The following is an 18969-nucleotide window of genomic DNA, read 5'->3' as shown; positions in this document are numbered from 1 at the left end:
ACTTTAAGGACCAGAACTGGGCCAAGAAAAACACTAAACACCTTTAAGAACCAGAACTGGGCACAGAAACACGACAGACACCTTAAAGGACCAGAACTGGGCTGAAAAACACTACAGATGCCTTTAAGGACCAGAACTGGGCTGAAAAACACCACAGATGCCTTTAAGGACCAGAACTAGGAAAAGAAACACTACAGTTGACTTTAAGGACCAGAACTGGGCTGAAAAACACCACAGATGCCTTTAAGGACCAGAACTGGGAAAAGAAACACTACAGATGACTTTAAGGACCAGACCTGGGCCGAAAAACACTACAGACGCCCTTTAGTTTAATCTGAAAAACCTTAACATTGACAGTGAAGCTCATGACCTCTGACCTGAACACGGCTGAGTGCTGCGGTCCGAGACGCATCAGGTCCTTCAGCGCCGCCTCATGAAGGGACCGTGACGCTGCGGGGGCAGAGCCAAGAGCGTTTTCATCCAATAGGAAGGAGATGAGGAGGGGCAGCAGCACAGTGATGAGCTGAGGACCTAGAACAGACAGGGTTTCAACAGGTTCACAACACTACACTTCACATGAGCCTTCAGTGACTCTGGTGGGCGTGGCCTGTCTTCTGGGCTTTACTCACGCTGGGACTCGTCGGCCGCCTGGACTAGGACCTCCATGGCCCGGATCCCGTCCAAGACACCTGTCAACTCATCCGGACTCTGAGGCCGACGCCCCTCCACCCTCTGACGACAGGAAACACCCACAAATGAGTCATGTGATCCGGAACGATGATGCCAATTGGTCAAATATGAGATCAGAAGATGGTGGCAGATTTATGACAGAAAACAATAAAGGTCGAAAAAACAGAAATAAAACACATAGAGAGGGTTTGTATAGAACATTAACACTGTCAATTAAATGAACAGAAGCACATTATGATTAATGAAATAATTTACAATAAAGAAGGGAAGAGAAAAGAGAAATGAAGGAAGGAAAGGAGACAAGAGGGAGGACAGAAGGACACAGTGAAGGAAATACTAACAAAGAGGGAAGGAAAGAAGAGAGGAAATGAGGAAAGGAAGAAAGTAAACAAGGAGAAAAAGATGAAGAGGAGAAAATCAAACAAACAGGAAAGAACATGCGAGTGACAGGAATGAACTAAGTTCTAGGGAATGAACAAAGGAAGGAAGAAGGAAGGGGGAGGGAGAAAGGGAGGGAGGGAAGGAGGGAGGGAGGAAGAGAAGGAAAGAAGGAGGGAGGGAAGCAAGGAAGGAAGGAAGGAAGGAAGGAAGGAGGAGATAAGGGAGCGTTGACCTGTAGGAACCTGACAAGCGGCGGACCTAGACTCTGAATGTACGGGACCGAAACAGGGGGCGGAGCCTGGAACACGGTGGCGAGGAGCTGGAAACATCGACTCACCACCTGAAAACACCCACACAGATGTCAGCACAAAGATGGTGATGCATCAGGACATAACGTGACCCCAGCCAGACACCTACCACGGGGTCTTTGGCGTCCATGCAGGCGGTGAATCGCTGCAGACTGAGCGTGTGCAGAGGGTTGATGGTGCAGACGTCTGGCCGGTGGACAACAGGAAGATGGTGAGGGCGGTGAGGAGGCTGACCTGGTCCACGGCGACGCCGGGGTCACCTGACCACAAGGAACAACCGTTACCAACAGATCAACCGACCACGCCAGTTCCGTCAAACGGCGTTCTGTGGGCGTGTCCATACCGGCATCCCACAGCGTCAGCGTGTTCAGCGCTGACCTCAGCAGCAGGTTCCAGGCGCCACGACTCTTCTCCTGTTGACTCATCGGCGACGTCAGGACGGTTTTCAGTGCCTGCAGAGCCGATTGGACCACCAGACTGGCCCCGCCCCCTGTTCCTCCCCCTGAGCCCGTCACCATGGGTTGGTGGACCAGCTCCCTGAGGACACCAGCAGCAGGTAGAGGACGGTGGGGAGGATGGACACACTGCCTGGAGGATGGACAAACAGTCTAGGTCCATATGAAGCTAATGCTAATGCTAAAGCTAACACATCAACATGGACACGTCATCAATATGAGGACGGTTTGACCTTCAGGAGAGCAGACGGACGGTAGCTCAGAGAGGACACACAGAGCAGAGGACACCAGACGGCAGTCACTGTCCGACAGTGTCCACACAGACCCACCAGGACCTGAACCAGAACCAGACAGAACCAGGATGTCAAACACCATTAAAACAACAGATCAAGGTTAGTGTCTTGGGGACTGTGTCCAAATATGTGGGTGTTTAGTCCAAAAAACAGAAGACGAGGATGAGGAAATGGGACGAAGAACAGAAGACAAGGATGAAGAATAGGAGATGAAGAACAGGAGACGAAGATGAACAGAAGACGAGGATGAAGAACAGGAGATGAAGAACAGGAGACGAAGATGAACAGAAGACGAGGATGAAGAACAGAAGATGAGGATGAAGAACAGAAGAGAAGGATGAAGAACAGAAGACAAGGATGAAGAACAGAAGACGAGGATGAAGAACAGAAGACGAGGATGAAGAACAGAAGACGAAGATGAAGAACAGAAGATGAGGATGAAGAACAGAAGATGAAGAACAGAAGATGAGGATGAAGAACAGGAGACAAGGATGAAGAACAGAAGACGAGGATGAAGGGGGGTGGAAGGGAAGAGGCGGCGGTAGTTCTGCGTTTGTGGGCATTTGTTTGTAATGCAGCCATAAAATAAAATGCTTAAGAATCGTCCGTGAGATCGCATACATATGTGAATTGAGATCGCAGTCTTTTAATGATTAATTGTGCAGCCCTAATGGAAACGCAGAGGTTTTTCAAAATCCACAGTAAATGATAAAAGGTTCTGATGTAAGTGAACAAACAGGCTCCAGTTTAAACCCAAGGTCCAGATCCAGATTTTAGACCAGATTGACCCACTGTGTTTGTTAAAACCCCCTGGAACCTTCAGAACCAGAACACTACTGTACATAAACACATCCAGATCCAGGTCCAGATCCAGATCCAGACTTAAGACCAGATCAACCCACTGTGTCTAAACCACCTGGAACCTTCAGAACTGGAAGAAATCCAGATCCAGTGGGTTCTCAGGTCCCAGACCCTCATCTGGGTTCTGGTCCTGGTCTTACCGGTCGGGCTGGTTCCGGCCAGTTTGGGGCTGAGCTGAGGAAGTTTCCGGACCAGAACACAGAGGCAGAGCTCCAACGCTGCGAACACCAGCGAGCGCCCAGGGATCAGACCCCCGGTGTCTCGCCCCTCACCAAACTCCGGCAGTGTCTCCTTCTCTGCGGCGCCGTCATCCACTGAGGACGGACACGGGCTGGGTTAGAGCAGTAGAACCGGGTCGTGTGTGTGTATATATATATATATATATGTATTATATATATGTGTGTGTGTGTGTATAAAGGGTGTGGGAAGCAAAATTTACAATATTTTGAGGCAGGGATTGAAAGACAGTGTATGACCAATTAGTTTATTGAAAGTCATGAGAATTTATTTGCCACAAGAAAATTTACAAAATAGAAAATGTTTTTATTCTATGTGTCCTTCTTTCTCAATAACTGCCTTCACACGCTTCCCGAAACTTGCGCAAGTGTTCCTCAAATATTGGGTGACAACTTCTCCCATTCTTCTTTAATAGTATCTTCCAGACTTTCTTGTAATAGTTTTGCTCATAGTCATTCTCTTCTTTCCATTATAAACAGTCTTTATGGACACTCCAACTATTTTTGAAATCTCCTTTGGTGTGACGAAGGCATTCAGCAAATCACACACTCTTTGACATTTGCTTTCCTGGTTACTCATATGGGCAAAAGTTTCTGAAAAGGTATGGATAATAGTGTTAGGTATGATTATGACATCAATATATGTTTGGTTTCAAAACAATTGACGTAGTGCCTGCTGAGAAAAAACAACTAAATGTTCATTGTAAATTTTGCTTCCCCACCCTGTATATGTATGTGTATATATGTGTATATACATGTGTGTATGTATGTGTGTATATATATGTGTGTATATATATATATATATGTAAGGGTAGAGACTGCGATCTGGTAGGATCGGCGATTCTACCAGTAGAGACTCCGATCGTAGTCTCTACTGGTAGAAACTCCGATCCTGCCAGTAGAAGGGTTAGGGTTAGGGTTAGGGGTTAGGGTTAGGGTTCGGATCGGAGTTTCTACCAGTAGAGACTCTGATCGGAGTTTCTACTGGTAGAGACTATGATCGGAGTCTCTACTGGTAGAATCGCCGATCCTACCAGATCGCAGTCTCTACCCTGACATATATATAGACAGATAGATATAGATATGTGTGTGTGTATATAGTATATGTGTGTTTCTTATGTGTGTTCACCTTCTGCACTGTGGCGTTTCTCCCTCACGTGCTCCTGCGCTGCTGTGACGATCTGTCGCAGTAAATCCAACACGGCGAGCTGGACGGACTCCGCCTCCCTGGTGACCATCAGCCGGTGGAGGACGCCGAGCAGCTCCACACTCAGAGCCTGGACCGCAGAGGAACCGGATCAGACCGGACCAGAACCGGATCAGACGGGTCCGACCCCACAAACACACACTCACCTGGTCGTGGCCGATCCTGGCCCGAGGCCACGGGACGTCGAGCAGCGCCTGCAGAGCTCGCAGACAGGAAGTGATGTTCTCCATCTGGTCCCCGGAACGTGGAGAACACAGGAACTCCACACTGATCCCTGACCACACAACACCAGAACAGAACCGAACCCAACAGAACATGACAGGACTTTATAAAACAGTTCAAACATCAAACCAGAACATGAGTCAAACGTCTGTAACGTCCTCAAATATTCATGTATGAACACAAAAGGACTAAGACTGTAAATGAGGAGGCATGGTCATCATGACAAGAACCCCCCCACACACACACAAATAATCAGCAAATAAATACATGTCAGCTGTTCTACAAACTTATTTTCCATGTGATTCTAATTATTTTAACTATTTTTCAATTTAAAATGGTGGAATTTCCTCATTTCTCATTTACATACAGAAAGCAGCGAGTTGAGCCTCACCTTGGACTGGTTAATACGGTTCATGTTGGTTAATTCACTGGTTAATACAGTTAATGTTGGTTAATTCACTGGTTAATTCATTGGTTAAATTGGTTAAGGTTGGTTAATTCACTGGTTAATTTGGTTAATTCATTGGTTACTTCATGGGTTAATGTTGGTTAATTCATTGGCTAATTTGGTTAATTTATTGTTTAATTCATTCGTTAAATTGGTTAATTCATTGGTTAATTTGGTTCATTTATTGGTCAATTCATTGGTTAATGGTGGTTAATTACCTCCGCCAAGGAGGTTATGTTTTTGCCAGGGTTGTGTTGTTTGTTTGTTGTCTGTTTGTGTTGTCTGTCCGTTAGTGTGCAACATAACTCAAAAAGTTATGGACAGATTTGGATGAAATTTTCAGGGTTTGTTGGAAATGGGATAAGGAAGAAATGATTAAATTTTGGTGGTGATCGGGGGTGGGGGGGCCCACGGGGGGGCCACTGATCAGCCTTGGCGGAGGTCTGCACTCTCCGAGTGCTTCTAGTTCATTAGTTAATTCATTGGTTAAATTGGTTAATTCATTGGTTAATGTTGGTTAATTCATTACCTCCGCCAAGGAGGTTATGTTTTTGCCAGGGTTTGTTTGTTTATTTGTTTGTCTGTCCGTTAGTGTGCAACATAACTCAAAAAGTTATGGACAGATTTGGATGAAATTTTCAGGGTTTGTTGGAAATGGGATAAGGAAGAAATGATTAAATTTTGGTGGTGATTGGGAGGGGGGGGCCAGGGGGGGGCCACTGATCACCTTGGTGGAGGTCTGCGCTCTCCGAGTGCTTCTAGTTAGTTAATTCATTGGTTAAATTGGTTAATTCATTAGTTAATTCATTTGTTAGATAGGTTAATTCATTGGTTAATGTTGGTTAATTCACTGGTTAAATTGGTGAATGTTGGTTAATTCATTAGTTAATGGTTAATTCATTGGTTAAATTAGTTAATGTTGGTTAATTCACTGGTTAATGTTGGTTAACTCATTAGTTAATGTTGGTTACTTCATTAGTTAATGTTGGTTTGGTTAATTCAGTTAATTCACTGGTTAAATTGGTTAATGTTGGTTAATCTATTAGTGCTGATTAATTCATTAGTTAATGTTGGTTAATTCATTAGTTAAATTGGTTAATGTTGGTTAATTCACTGGTTAAATTGGTTAATGTTGGTTAACTCATTAGTTAATTGGTTAATTCATTGGTTAATCTAAACCTGTTTCATTCCATGTAGTCAGAGTACGTTTCTGTCTCCGTTTCTCACCAATAAAATGGTTTCTAATCCTTTGATTTTCTGCCCTCAGCACATGTCACTGATAAATGAACTCGACACCAGTGAAAGTATGAACATCAAAGTCACATGATGAACACTGACTCGTCACTGGATAAATGTGTGAAACGACTAAAACCATTGGACGGAGACGACGACTCAACTGAATTCAGGTGGTTTGATTTGTTTTTGTGGGTTCAACCTTCTTGTCTTTGGCGTCTTTGGATTCAAACGTACCCAGAATCAGATGCAGCCTCTCTGTGTTGATGTCCTCTGGACTCTTGGCTCCGCCCACAGAGTGTGTCCCATGGAGGTGGGCGTGGCCGGTCTGGACAGGTTAACGGGGGTGTCGTCTGTCATCACAAACCCTGAAACCGACACGTGACCTTTTAATGACCTTAACCCTGCAGTCTGGGACACGGTGACCCCGTGACCTTCTGCGACCTTGCCGTGACCTCTGACCTGTGCTGTGGAGCCACAGCGCGGTGGCGTGGAGGATCGGTGCCCATGATGATGCGTAGTGACCTCTGGACTGGTTGACGGTCTCTGCCGTGTAGAAGGAGCCCCCTACAGGACAAACACCATCATGGTGCATTTAGGGACCACAAATAAGGAGATACTTACATCAGAACTGCGTCAACAGCCCAAATGTGGTCCCCCCATATAGGCTCTGCCCCCTCCGCCTCACCTGCTGCAGGTAGCTGTGGTGCGTACTCCGGTGTGAGGGTGAGCAGAGCGTAGTCCTGCAGCGCAGACAGCCATAGACAACTCAGTGTTGACAGGTCTGATTGGACCAGCTTCAGGAGCCCCGCCCCTCCAGACTCCACCCCCGAACCGTTGTTGGTCACAGGGGAGGCAGACAGCTCCGACGGCCTATCAGAGCTCTGCTTCTGTCTGCTCGACTGAATCGCTACGATGTAAACCTGAGGAGGAAGGAAAAGAAGGAATCAGAAGAAGAGATATTAAGAGTTCAAGTCACACTAACCACCTGCATCCCATAATATGCACAGTGTTGGACTAGTGTCACAATGGTTTTATATAGTTTGTTTTGGACTTTTTGTATTTCATTAACTTGATCCATAAACAAAGATACCATATTCAATAACTGTCATATTTTAACCCTGTAAATGACATGGTTGTCATAGAAACAAAACATATTTTTGATGAAAAAAACTTTTTCCCCGAATATTCTACATAATAACTGCAGTATTTCTTTATTTTTTTTTATTTTCATCCTGTCATATGTGTCACAACCGGCTCTGAGGTGGTGACCAGAATTGGAGACGGAGGTGGTGAAAATGTAACAAAGGTTTATTAAGTAAACTAATAACAAAAAACACAAAATGCTGCAAAACGCCAGTCAGGAGGAGCAGGGCAGAGCAGGATCAGACAGCCAGCAGCACCGAGACCATACCAGACCAGACCAAGAGAGAGAGTAGACCGGGCCAGACCAGAGAGAGAGTGAGAGCAGAGCCGGACCAGACAGAGACAACCAGAGAGCCAATGACCATCACGGGCGAGCTGCTTATATAGTCAGGCCTGGACCGCCACAGGTGTCACTAATTATGCCGTCGCCATCTGCAACAGAAACTGACAGTGCCCCTAGTGCCCGAAAGGTGCGGGGCCGTCACACCCCCCCCAAAAGAAAGGGCCTCTCATCAAGAGGACTGTCTGGAAAAAAAATAGGTTTCACCAAACATTCAAAGCATTAACTCAGCATCAATTTTGATTTATGCTTACCCAGGTCTCTTAAAACCAGTACCAGCTTACCATCTCTATTCGGCCACCCAGCAACTCCGGCGCCTGGAGAAGCAATTTAAGAGTGAGGAGGAAAGGATGGAAGCAAGCAGGTTAGGAGAGATGGGGGAATGAAATCAAAAATCAGGCTTGAGACCGAGCATCCGCCACAACATTTTCAGAGCCTCTAATGTGGCGAATGTCTATGCTATACGCCTGTAAAAACAGGAACCACCGCATCAGTCTACGGTTGGACAGTTCAAAGAGTTCAGGAATGTAATAGGGTTATGATCAGTGTAAATGATCAGTGGGACACTACAGTCCAGATAGACTTCAAAATGCTGGAGTGCCCACACCAGAGCCAGAGTTTCTTTCTCTATGACTGAATAATTAATCTGGTACCCATTGAACTTCTTTGAAAAGAAAACTAAAACAGGATGTCAATGCCATCACTTCCTGTCTAAAGCAGCCAGCACCTGCTCCGACGTCACTCATGCTCTACATGCAGCTGAAAGGGCTGATCAAACGGGGAGTCGAGGACCGGAGGAGAACACAGAACAGTCTTTATGCTGCAAAAGCCTGCTGACAGGAGTTGGACCAGATGAATTTTGTCCTCGCCTTTAACAAGTCTGTCAAGGGAGCACTATGGTGGAAAAGTTTTACAAAAACAACGGTAATAACCGACTAACCCAGGAAACGCATGAGTTCCTTTTGGTGGTCGGCACAGGATAGTGGAAATAGCCTCCACCTGGTGACCCAGTAAAAGATTAAGATTATTCAGCTTTCAGAATTTTCAGTCTGCCACACAACATACTTTCATCTGGTGAACGGACTTCATCATTCTCTACCAGGTGTGACATTTGCTGAACACAACTCAGCGGCAGCAACAGCAAGCGCAGGTGTTGCGTCCTGCTGTTGCGCACTTACCCCACCCTCAAAAGACTGGACTCACGGGGTGGTACGATTTCAGCTGGTTAACATGACAACTGTTTTTCTTCCTACATCCCGGAGTGGACAGCAAATAATTCACTTCTGAAGTCCACTGTAAAACTGAAAACGGACCCTGAAACTTAGCCTGGAACGGTGAGTTCACCAGCGGTAATAAAGCCAACCTGATCACCAGGAGAAAACACCCGAATTTCAGATTTCCTGTCATATAATGTTTTCATTTTACTTTGAGCACAGGCTAGATTTTCCTTAGGCATGTCCACAGCCAAAACCAAACGACGTCGAAACCCCTGAACATAATTAAAGCTGCAGTATGTAGGAATTATGTTCTAAGTAATTGTAAATTGCCTTGATGTCACCAGAAATTAAGGAATCATGTTCATTTCAAATACTGATCTCACTGACAGTAGTAGTCCAGCCAGAATATTTGCATTTGAACAGGTCAGTGTCAGCCCTGAAATGATGTTTATGTTGACATTGTGTGTTTGGTCTGAGGCTCCGCCCATCACCTGTCTGCTAATCACAGAGTCAGAAGCCTTTCAGCATCCAGGTTGACAGTTCCACTGAGCTGCAGCTGCAACATTTTGTCACAAATGTCGACGTTATTAAACCTAAAAGGACTTATTATTCCCAAATACATTGTGACAAAGTGAGAAATAAAACAAGGAGATGTATAGGAGGATTTAGAAACATGGAGACGGCTGAAAGAGAAGAAGGATCTGAAGACTGACGCTGGCCCTGCCTTAGTGACCACCGGTAAGAGCACTGAGAGGGGTCGCGCCTCTTCACCCGGTCCCTTCTCCCGGGGCGGGCTGCAGTCTCTTTCCGGCCCCAGTGAAGAGACTGGGTCCGGGACTGGTGAACAGACCAGGTACTGCTGTAGGACTGTCTCTTGCCATGGTAGCTCCTTGTAGTTCAGTGTTCTGTGGAAGTGACCTGTTCATTAGTGCTGTGTAATCCGAACGGGGGGTCGGTCCGTGGTTCGGTGGTAGTGGTGGTGGGGGGGGTCGGTAGCTCGGCGTCGTGGTTCGGTGGGGGGGGGGGGATCAGTAGTCCGGTGTCCGTGGTTCGGGTGTGTGGGGGGGCTCGGTTGGTAGTTCGGCGTCTGTGGTTCGGTGTGTGTGTGGGGCGGATCAGTAGTCCGCAAGGGGGGGGGGGGGCGGTAGTCGGTGTCTGTGGTTCGCGGGGGGCGGTAGTTCGGCGTCCGTGGTTCGGTGGTGGTGGTGGGTTTGTAGTAAAAGTGAAACCTAATGCTCATTTCCCTTTTCTCTATCTCCTGAATCTTCGCAAACTTCATTTGAGTGTGCAGGACGTTTGTCCTGGCCTGATATATTAGACTATGTAGAATAAGTCTGGTGATGATTTTTTTGTATGAAATTTATGGTGTGGTGGCAAGGATTAGAGGAAACACTAGTAGTGGACGCTCATGCGGGATCTGGCAACCCCTAGCCTGGGGGGAGGAGGAGAGGATACCACGTTCTACAGTATTTGAATGTGATTGCAGTACCAGTTTGGCCACAATCCTACATACTGCAGCTTTAACTAGAGACTGAGGAGGTTCAGACGGAAACCACAGCATCATGGAGGAGAGTCAATGGGCCGCGAACTGCGTGACCAAACACACCACGTCATTCGGACTGAAGCCAGTGGGAGAGTCAATGGGCCATAATTATGCCATCGCCATCTGCAACAGAAACTGACAGTGTCCCTAGTGCCTGAAAGGTGCGGGGCAGTCACATATGTCAATGATTAACACCAACATTGGTTCATATATATTATTAATTTTGTGCTATGAAGAGAATGAAGTCATAATATTTCAAGAATAATGTCATAATTTAAAAAACAGGCGGGGAAAAAATATAATTTCTGTGAATAACGAGAATAATGAAACAAACCCAAACGTGCGAACTGTCTTCAAAGTACTTCGACCAATGTTAATGTGTGATGGTAGGGGGAACAGTCTCAGCATTGGTGGGCGGGGCTAATAGGCTCAGTATTTGGTTGGGCGGGCTAATGGTGCAGTATTTGGTGGGGGGGAAAATAGTCTCAGTATTTGGTGGGGGGGATAATAGTCTCAGTATTGTCTTTGTGCATAAACCCCAAATGACAGTACAACCTCCAGAATGTTCCAGTTCTCCATTATCAGACCAGTGGGTACAACTGTATTCTCGTAAATTAGGATATTTTACACCTGTTTATAAATTATGACGTTATTCTTGTAATATAGGCTTTATTCTCCTAAAATTACAGGTTTATCTGGGTATTTTACAACTTATTTCTAGTGACACCGTTTTATTTTCTTATGTGGCTGTAATACGCTGTTGACTGTAATGTTAATACAACTTTTGTTTTATCCACTATCTATCTATCTATCATCTATATCTATCTATCTATCTATCTATTATCTATATATCTATCTAGCTATCTCTATCTATCTATCTATCTATCTATCTATTATCGTTCTATCGTTCTATCGTTCTACGTTTACCTATCGTTCTATCTATTGTTCTATCGATCGTTCTATAGTTCTGTCGTTCCATCTATCTTAGATCTTTATTTATTGGCGTTTGCATGTGTTTTCCTATATTTTTATCTGTTCTCATATATTTCTGTGTATCTTTGTTGCAAATGTGCTGATAAACAGATAAACTATCAGAGCTGAACTGTCTTTGTAAAGGTTTGGGACTTCTAGCAAGGCTGAACTGTCTTTGTAAAGGTTTGGGGCTCTTCGTTTCTGCGTTGTTCTGTATGAACCCACCTCGGCCCACGCCTTCAGCACTGACAGCGTTTCCATGGTAGCAGCTGCCTCGTTGTACAGCTGAACGCTGCCGTCTCTGCCACTCTGAACTTTGACCAACGACGACGCCAACAGCTGATGGACGCGCCTCAGGTCGCGGATGTCGCTGACCACGCCGCTGGCGATCCACGCGCTGCACACCTGGACAGGAGAGGGCGGGGTCAGAGGGTGGAGTCAGAGAGGAGGAGAAAAGGACGGAGTCAGAGGGCGGGGTAAGAGGGCATAGTCAGAGAGGAGGGTAAGAGGGCGGAGTCAGAGAGGAGGATAAAAGGGCGGAGTCAGAGTGCAGGGTAAGAGAGCGTAGTCAGAGAGGAGGATAAAAGGGCAGAGTCAGAGGGCGGAGACAGAGGGGGGGTAAGCGGGCGGAGTCAGGGCAGGGTAAGAGGGCAGGGCCAGAGAGGAGGATAAGAGGGTGGAGTCAGAGGGCACCACAGACACACACGTGCGGACATTTAGGGAAGATGAGGAGCGGTCACCTGACAGGCTTTGGATGTGACGTCAGGAGGGGCGTCGGCTGAGAAGGCGGGTCTGAGGGCGGGCCCACCTGAACAAACACACACATGCATCCGTTCAAAGGTCAAAGGTCGTCAACGTTCACACCTTTGGTCCAGATCTGATTATCTAGGACTCAGACCCAGGACACATTCAGACCTGGTCCTGAATCTGATCCATATTTGACAGTTTTTATTTGACTTCAGTCCAAACGGTCACGATGGAGGGGGTGGGACCCAGAAAGATCCAAACGGTATCTTTTTTATTTAAATGTACGATAACTGAGCCAAAAATGAACAAACTTTTCTTAATTTATGATGGTACATGATATTTTCCTTTTTATGTCAGTCTAATGTCAGCTGAGAACAGTACAGTGCACATGAAGAAAAAAAAAAAAAAAATCCAACGTAAACCGCCGTCAGTCTGAGTCTGTGTCCAGTGTCAGGGTCAAAGGTCAGCGGTGCCATCTGGACTGTCCTTACGTTGGCCTGGTACTGCTCCAGGATCACGTGACCGGGGAACTCGGGTTCAGGAACGTCTGAGAACCGTCTGATGACGACCAGTAGGGTCTGCAGACCCGCCAGGCGCAGCTGGTCGCTGTGGTCAGTGGCCGCCATGAATGCCATCCGGACCAGGTCGCCCAGATGGAGAACCAGGAAGTCTGTGGACAGAGGGAGGACACTGTGAACTGGGACCTGTTTCTGCACTGAGTCATGATGTTCTACCAAAGGAACTCTGCAGGGTCTGAGGAAATTGATTGTGTTTTTTTAGTTTTTTTTTTTTTACATTTTTAAGTTTGTCATCACTGATCTTTTAACCTGTTTTTTCCCACTGACCTCCACCTCAGTGGGATTTTATCGGTTAAATAACCACATATAAACTTTCAGAATGCAACATTTATTTGCTGTTAAATGAGTCTTTTATGTCAATTATTACTACTAATAATAATATACTATACTATACTACTATTACTGTTACTACTAATACTATTACTATATTACTATATTATTATTACTATTATTATTAGAACTACTATTGTTACTCTTACTACTATTAATTATTGTTATCATTATTATTTACTATTATTACTATAATTATTATTCTTAATATATTATCATGATCATTATTAAAACTGAAAGAGAGTGTTCTATAAATATAGAAACAGAGAATTACACATGAGAAATATGAGTAATAATAATAATAATAATAATAATGATAATAATAATAAGATAATAATAATAAGATAATATATAATAATAATAATAATAATAATAATATAATAAATTTTATTATTATATATTATTATATTGCAATAATTATATACTAATATTGTTATTCTTCTTCTTCTTAGTATATTACTATTATTATATTACTACTCATATTTCTAATGTGTAATTCTCTGTTTTTATATTTATAGAACACTTTCTTTTAGTTTTATCGTCATACAATGTTTTGGTGCAAATGGAACCTTCATTTCCCCCAAAGATCAAGAAATTTCAATCTAATTTAATGTGGACAGTAAACGTCCGATACTCAGTTCTCAGTGGACAGTAAACGTCCCGGTTCTCTGTGGACAGTAAACGTCCCGGTTCTCAGTTCTCCGTGGACAGTAAACGTCCCGGTTCTCGGTTCTCCGTGGACAGTAAACATCCCAGTTCTCAGTTCTCCGTGGACAGTAAACGTCCCGGTTCTAGGTTCTCCGTGGACAGTAAACGTCCCCATTCTCGGTTCTCCGTGGACAGTAAAGGTCCCGGTTCTTGGTTCTCCGTGGACAGTAAACATCCCAGTTCTCAGTTCTCCGTGGACAGTAAACGTCCCGGTTCTAGGTTCTCCGTGGACAGTAAACGTCCCCATTCTCGGTTCTCCGTGGACAGTAAACATCCCGGTTCTCGGTTCTCCATGGACAGTAAACGTCGCGGTTCTCAGTTTTCAGTGGACAGTAAATGTCCCTGTTCTCTGTGGACAGTAAACGTCCGGGTTCTTGGTTCCGTGGACAGTAAACGTCGCGGTTCTCAGTTTTCAGTGGACAGTAAACGTCCCTGTTCTCTGTGGACAGTAAACGTCCGGGTTCTTGGTTCTCCATGGACAGTAAACGTCCTGGTTCTCCGTTCTCTGTGGACAGTAAACATCCGGTTCTCGGTTCTCCGTGGACAGTAAACGTCGCGGTTCTCAGTTTTCAGTGGACAGTAAACGTCCCTGTTCTCTGTGGACAGTAAACGTCCGGGTTCTTGGTTCTCCATGGACAGTAAACGTCCTGGTTCTCCGTTCTCTGTGGACAGTAAACATCCCAGTTCTCAGTCCGTGGACAGTAAACGTCCAGGTTCTAGGTTCTCCGTGAACAATAAACATCTCAGTTCTCAGTGGACAGTAAACGCCCTGGTTCTTGGTTCTCTGTGGACAGTAAATGTCCCGGTTCTCGGTTCTCCGTGGACAGTAAATGTCCCAGTTCTCAGTTCTCTGTGGACAGCAAACGTCCCAGTTCTCAGTTCTCCGTGAACAGTAAACGTCCGGTTCTCGGTTCTCCGTGGACAGTGAACGTCCCGGTTCTCAGTTCTCCGTGGACAGTCAGCATCTCGGTTCTCAGTGGAAAGTAAACGCCTGGTTCTCAGTTCTCTGTGGACAGTAGAATCCCGGTTCCTGGTTCTCTGTGGACAGTAAACGTCCCAGTTCTCAGTAGACAGTAAACGTCTCAGTTCTCCGTGCACAGTAAACGTCACAGTTCTCCATGGACAGTAAACGTCCGGTTCAGTTCTCTGGATACAGTAAATGTCCCAGGTCTTGGTTCTCCGTGGACAGTAAACGTCCTGGTTCTCAATGGACAGTAAATGTACCGGTTCTCAGTTCTCAGTGGACAGTAAACGTCCGGGTTCACAGTTCTCAGTGGACAGTAAACGTCCCGGTTCTCGGTGGACAGTAAATGTACCGGTCCTCGGTTCTCAATGAGTTCTCAGTTCTCCGTGAACAGTAAACGTCCCGGTTCTCGGTTCCCATGGACAGTAAACGTCCCGGCTCTCAGTTCTCAGTGGACAGTAATCGTCCAGTTCTCAGTTCTCAGTGAACAACAATAGTCCGGGGTCTCGGTTCTCTGTGGACAGTAAACGTCCCGATTGTCCATGGACAGTAAATGTCCCCGTTCTCCGTGGACAGTAAACATCCGGTTCTCGGTTATCCGTGGACAGTAAACGTCCAGTTCTCGGTTCTCCGTGGACAGTAAACGTCCCGGTTCTCAGTTCTCCATGGACAGTAAACATCCTGGTTCTCGGTTCTCAGTGGACAGTAAGCGTACCGGTTCTCGGTTCTCAGTGGACAGTAAGTATCCCGGTTCTCAGTTTCCATGGACAGAAATCGTACTGGTTCTCAGTGGACAGTAAACATCCCGGTTCTCTTCTGTGGACAGTAAACATCTTGGCTCTCAGTTTTCCGTGAACAGTAAACGTCCCAGTTCTCAGTAGACAATAACGTCCAGGTCTCGGTTCTCCGTGGACAGTAAACGTCCCGGTTCTCAGTTCTCAGTGGACAGAAATCGTCCCTGTTCTCGGTTCTCTGTGGACAGTAACCGTCCGGTTCTCGGTTCTCCGTGGACAGTAAACATCCCGGTTCTCAGTTCTCTGTGGACAGTAATCGTCCCGGTTCTCGGTTCTCAATGGACAGTAAACATCCCAGTTCTCGGTTCTCAGTGGACAGTAAATGTCCGGTTCTCAGTTCTCAGTGGACAGTAAATGTCCCGGTTCTCAGTGGACAGTAAATGTCCCGGTTCTCAGTGGACAGTAATCGTCCTGTTCTTGGTTCTCCGTGGACAGTAACCGTCCCGGTTCTCGGTTCTCTGTGGACAGTAAACATCCCGGTTCTGAGTTCTCCGTGGACAGTAAATGTCCTGGTTCTCGGTTCTCAGTGGACAGCAAAATCCGGTTCTCAGTGGACAGTAAACATCGTGGTTGTCGTGGACAGTAAACGTCCTAGTTCTCGGTTCTCCAGTTCACCTACCCGTGGACTCGTGGAGGCGTCGCTCCTGGGCCAGCGTCATGTCGAAGTGGGCGGGGTCAGCGCTCTCACACTGCGCGATGATTCGACACACCACTCCATGGCAAAGCGGGCGTGGCCCAACGCAGCGCTGTGAAGGGGCCGCCGCCGTCTGAGCGCGCTCTGAACACAGACGAGTCGTCGTCGCGGCCGGGGTCCGCCTCCTCCTGCTCCTGACTGGCCTCCATGGGGGTCCGGCAGTCTGGGGGTCAAAGGCCAAAGGTCAGTCTGGTCATGTGACCCATAGGCTGATGGGGTTAAACCTGGTGGGTAGTCCCCTTTAAAGACGCCCTGCCCACCTGTGGATGCCGACAGGACATCCTTGCACAGTTTGAGCCAGTGTCCCAGTTTCCCCGTGGTGGCACTGGACGTCATCATGGGACCAGCGTTCCTGGATATCCCTCCTCAGACCCGGGTCGGACTCTGGTCCAGCAGAGTGAACAGGGCTCCTTCCAGACCACTCCTTTATGGTCACATCTACAAACAAACAAAAACAAACAAACAGGAAGGAGGTGGAGCCCCATCCGACCAATCAGATTAACCTTTAAACTGTTACCGATGTACTGTGTATGTGTGTTGTGTTGTGTTGTGTGGATGTATGTGGGTGTCTTGTGTGTGTGTGTGTGCATGTGTGTGTGTGCGTGTCTGTGTGCGTGTGTCTGTCTGTCTGTGTGTGTGTGTGTGTGTATTTGTGTGTGTCTATCTGTGTCTCTGTGTGTGTGTCCATGTCCATGTGCGTGTGTGTCTCTGTCTGTCTGTCTGTCTGTCTGTCTGTCTGTCTGTCTGTCTGTCTGTCTGTCTGTCTGTCTGTCTGTCTGTCTGTCTGTCTGTCTGTCTGTCTGTCTGTCTGTCTGTCTGTCTGTCTGTCTGTCTGTCTGTCTGTCTGTGTGTAACCGTGTGTGTCTGTGTGTCCTACCCAGTTGTGTGTTGTCTCTTCTGTTCAGTTCTTTAACCACTGTCACAGCCAGTTGTGAAACCTCCAGAGCTTCACGTTGGACCAACTGACGCAAACAGGCCACGACAGCACCACGTAAAGACAGGTAAGAACTGGACAGGTGAGTCTGGAGGAAAGACAGAGGAAGTTAAAGACACAGAGGACGATAAAGACAAACCCACAGATCAAATATCAAACTCTAAAAAATAAAACAAAACAGAAGGAACTTAAATGAAAAAACGTCAAATGTGTCGGATCCGATGTTAGTTTTCAGAGGAAACAGATAAAATCGTCTTAAAGATATACCTACCAATGTGGCATTTCTCACAACACTTAGTAACAGTTTGAACATGAACAACCGCCTCCCTCCAATGCCCCACCCTCTTCCCCCTGCTGAGCTCTAACGCTTTCCTCCTCTCCCTTATGCGCGGTGGAAGCAGAGGTGGGGTCGGACCGCTTTGGTGTGTCCGTGGATCCCTCCCTCAGTAATCAGACACATCACCTGCCGCGGCCTGTTTCATCAGTAGACCCTGAATTTAAGGGTCTGGTCTGTGCAGTGCTGGGCCAGTGTCTTCACTGGACCATGGAGATGAGGTGCCAGGCGATGGGCACGTGCACTGTGAACGCACGGCCTCCCGAATTTTCCATGGACATTTGAGGTGCATAGTCCATAATTTCATCCTACATGTGTGACACCAAGTACATGTACCTGTATGAGTCCCACAGTCATAAAAGCTACCTTTATGCAGACCTGTCTGTTTAGTCCAGTACACCAGACTTCTAGACTTTATCTCCATCCTTCATTCATCAAACTCCTGTTTGTTCCCCTCAGTTGTGATTCTGTTAATAAATTCGTTTTTTCCCTTCCACATGTGCATTTGAGTCCTAGCCATACACATCTTAGACAGGAGGACTGTGCGTGGATAGTGACAGGAGAAGCAGCACGACTGAAGCGTCAGATTCAGGGGTACCCATATCGGATGTGGAGACGGCAATAATGGATCGGATGGTGGACGGCCGTAATGGATGATTGACAGGAGGCTCAGCCAAGTTCGGCCAATTGTTTCATTCGGACCGAAATAAAATGATTTGTCAGAATTTTATCAGAAATATGAGCAATATATGAGAATTAAACATTTTTGAGTTTCTTTTACATTTTAGTTTGACACGCTTATTAGGAGCATTTTAAGATGACGAAAGAAAGTGTAAAAATGCCACATCATACGGTATAGCTTTAACGGACGTGGATAACAGAGCAAGAGTTAGCGAGTTAAAGGATGTGGGCAAACAGAGCAGGAGTTAATGAGTTAAAGGATGTGGATAAACAGAGCAGGAGTTAATGAGTTAAAGGATGTGGATAAACAGAGCAGGAGTAATGAGTTAAAGGATGTGGTAAACAGAGCAGGAGTTAATGAGTTAAAGGATGTGGATAAACAGAGCAGGAGTTAATGAGTTAAAGGATGTGGATAAACAGAGCAGGAGTTAATGAGTTAAAGGATGTGGATAACAGAGCAGGAGTAATGGTTAAAGGATGTGGATAAACAGAGCAGGAGTTAATGAGTTAAAGGATGTGGATAAACAGAGCAGGAGTTAATGAGTTAAAGGATGTGGATAAACAGAGCAGGAGTTGGTGAGTTAAAGGATGTGGATAAACAGAGCAGGAGTTGGTGAGTTGAGATGTCAAACTGCAACACAAAGTTCAAAAGC

At 46.1% G+C, this 18969-nt stretch overlaps 1 pseudogene; it reads right to left on the bottom strand.

The window, feature by feature from the left end:
- The window catches only part of LOC115413580 (HEAT repeat-containing protein 5A-like), a 54295-nt pseudogene that overhangs the window by 2290 nt on the left and 33036 nt on the right, over positions 1-18969 (bottom strand).

Source organism: Sphaeramia orbicularis, chromosome 22, assembly GCF_902148855.1.
Source record: "Sphaeramia orbicularis chromosome 22, fSphaOr1.1, whole genome shotgun sequence".
Lineage (NCBI taxonomy): Eukaryota > Metazoa > Chordata > Actinopteri > Kurtiformes > Apogonidae > Sphaeramia > Sphaeramia orbicularis.
Note: the sequence above shows the minus strand (reverse complement) of the source record. Positions and strands in the feature narration are given on the sequence as shown.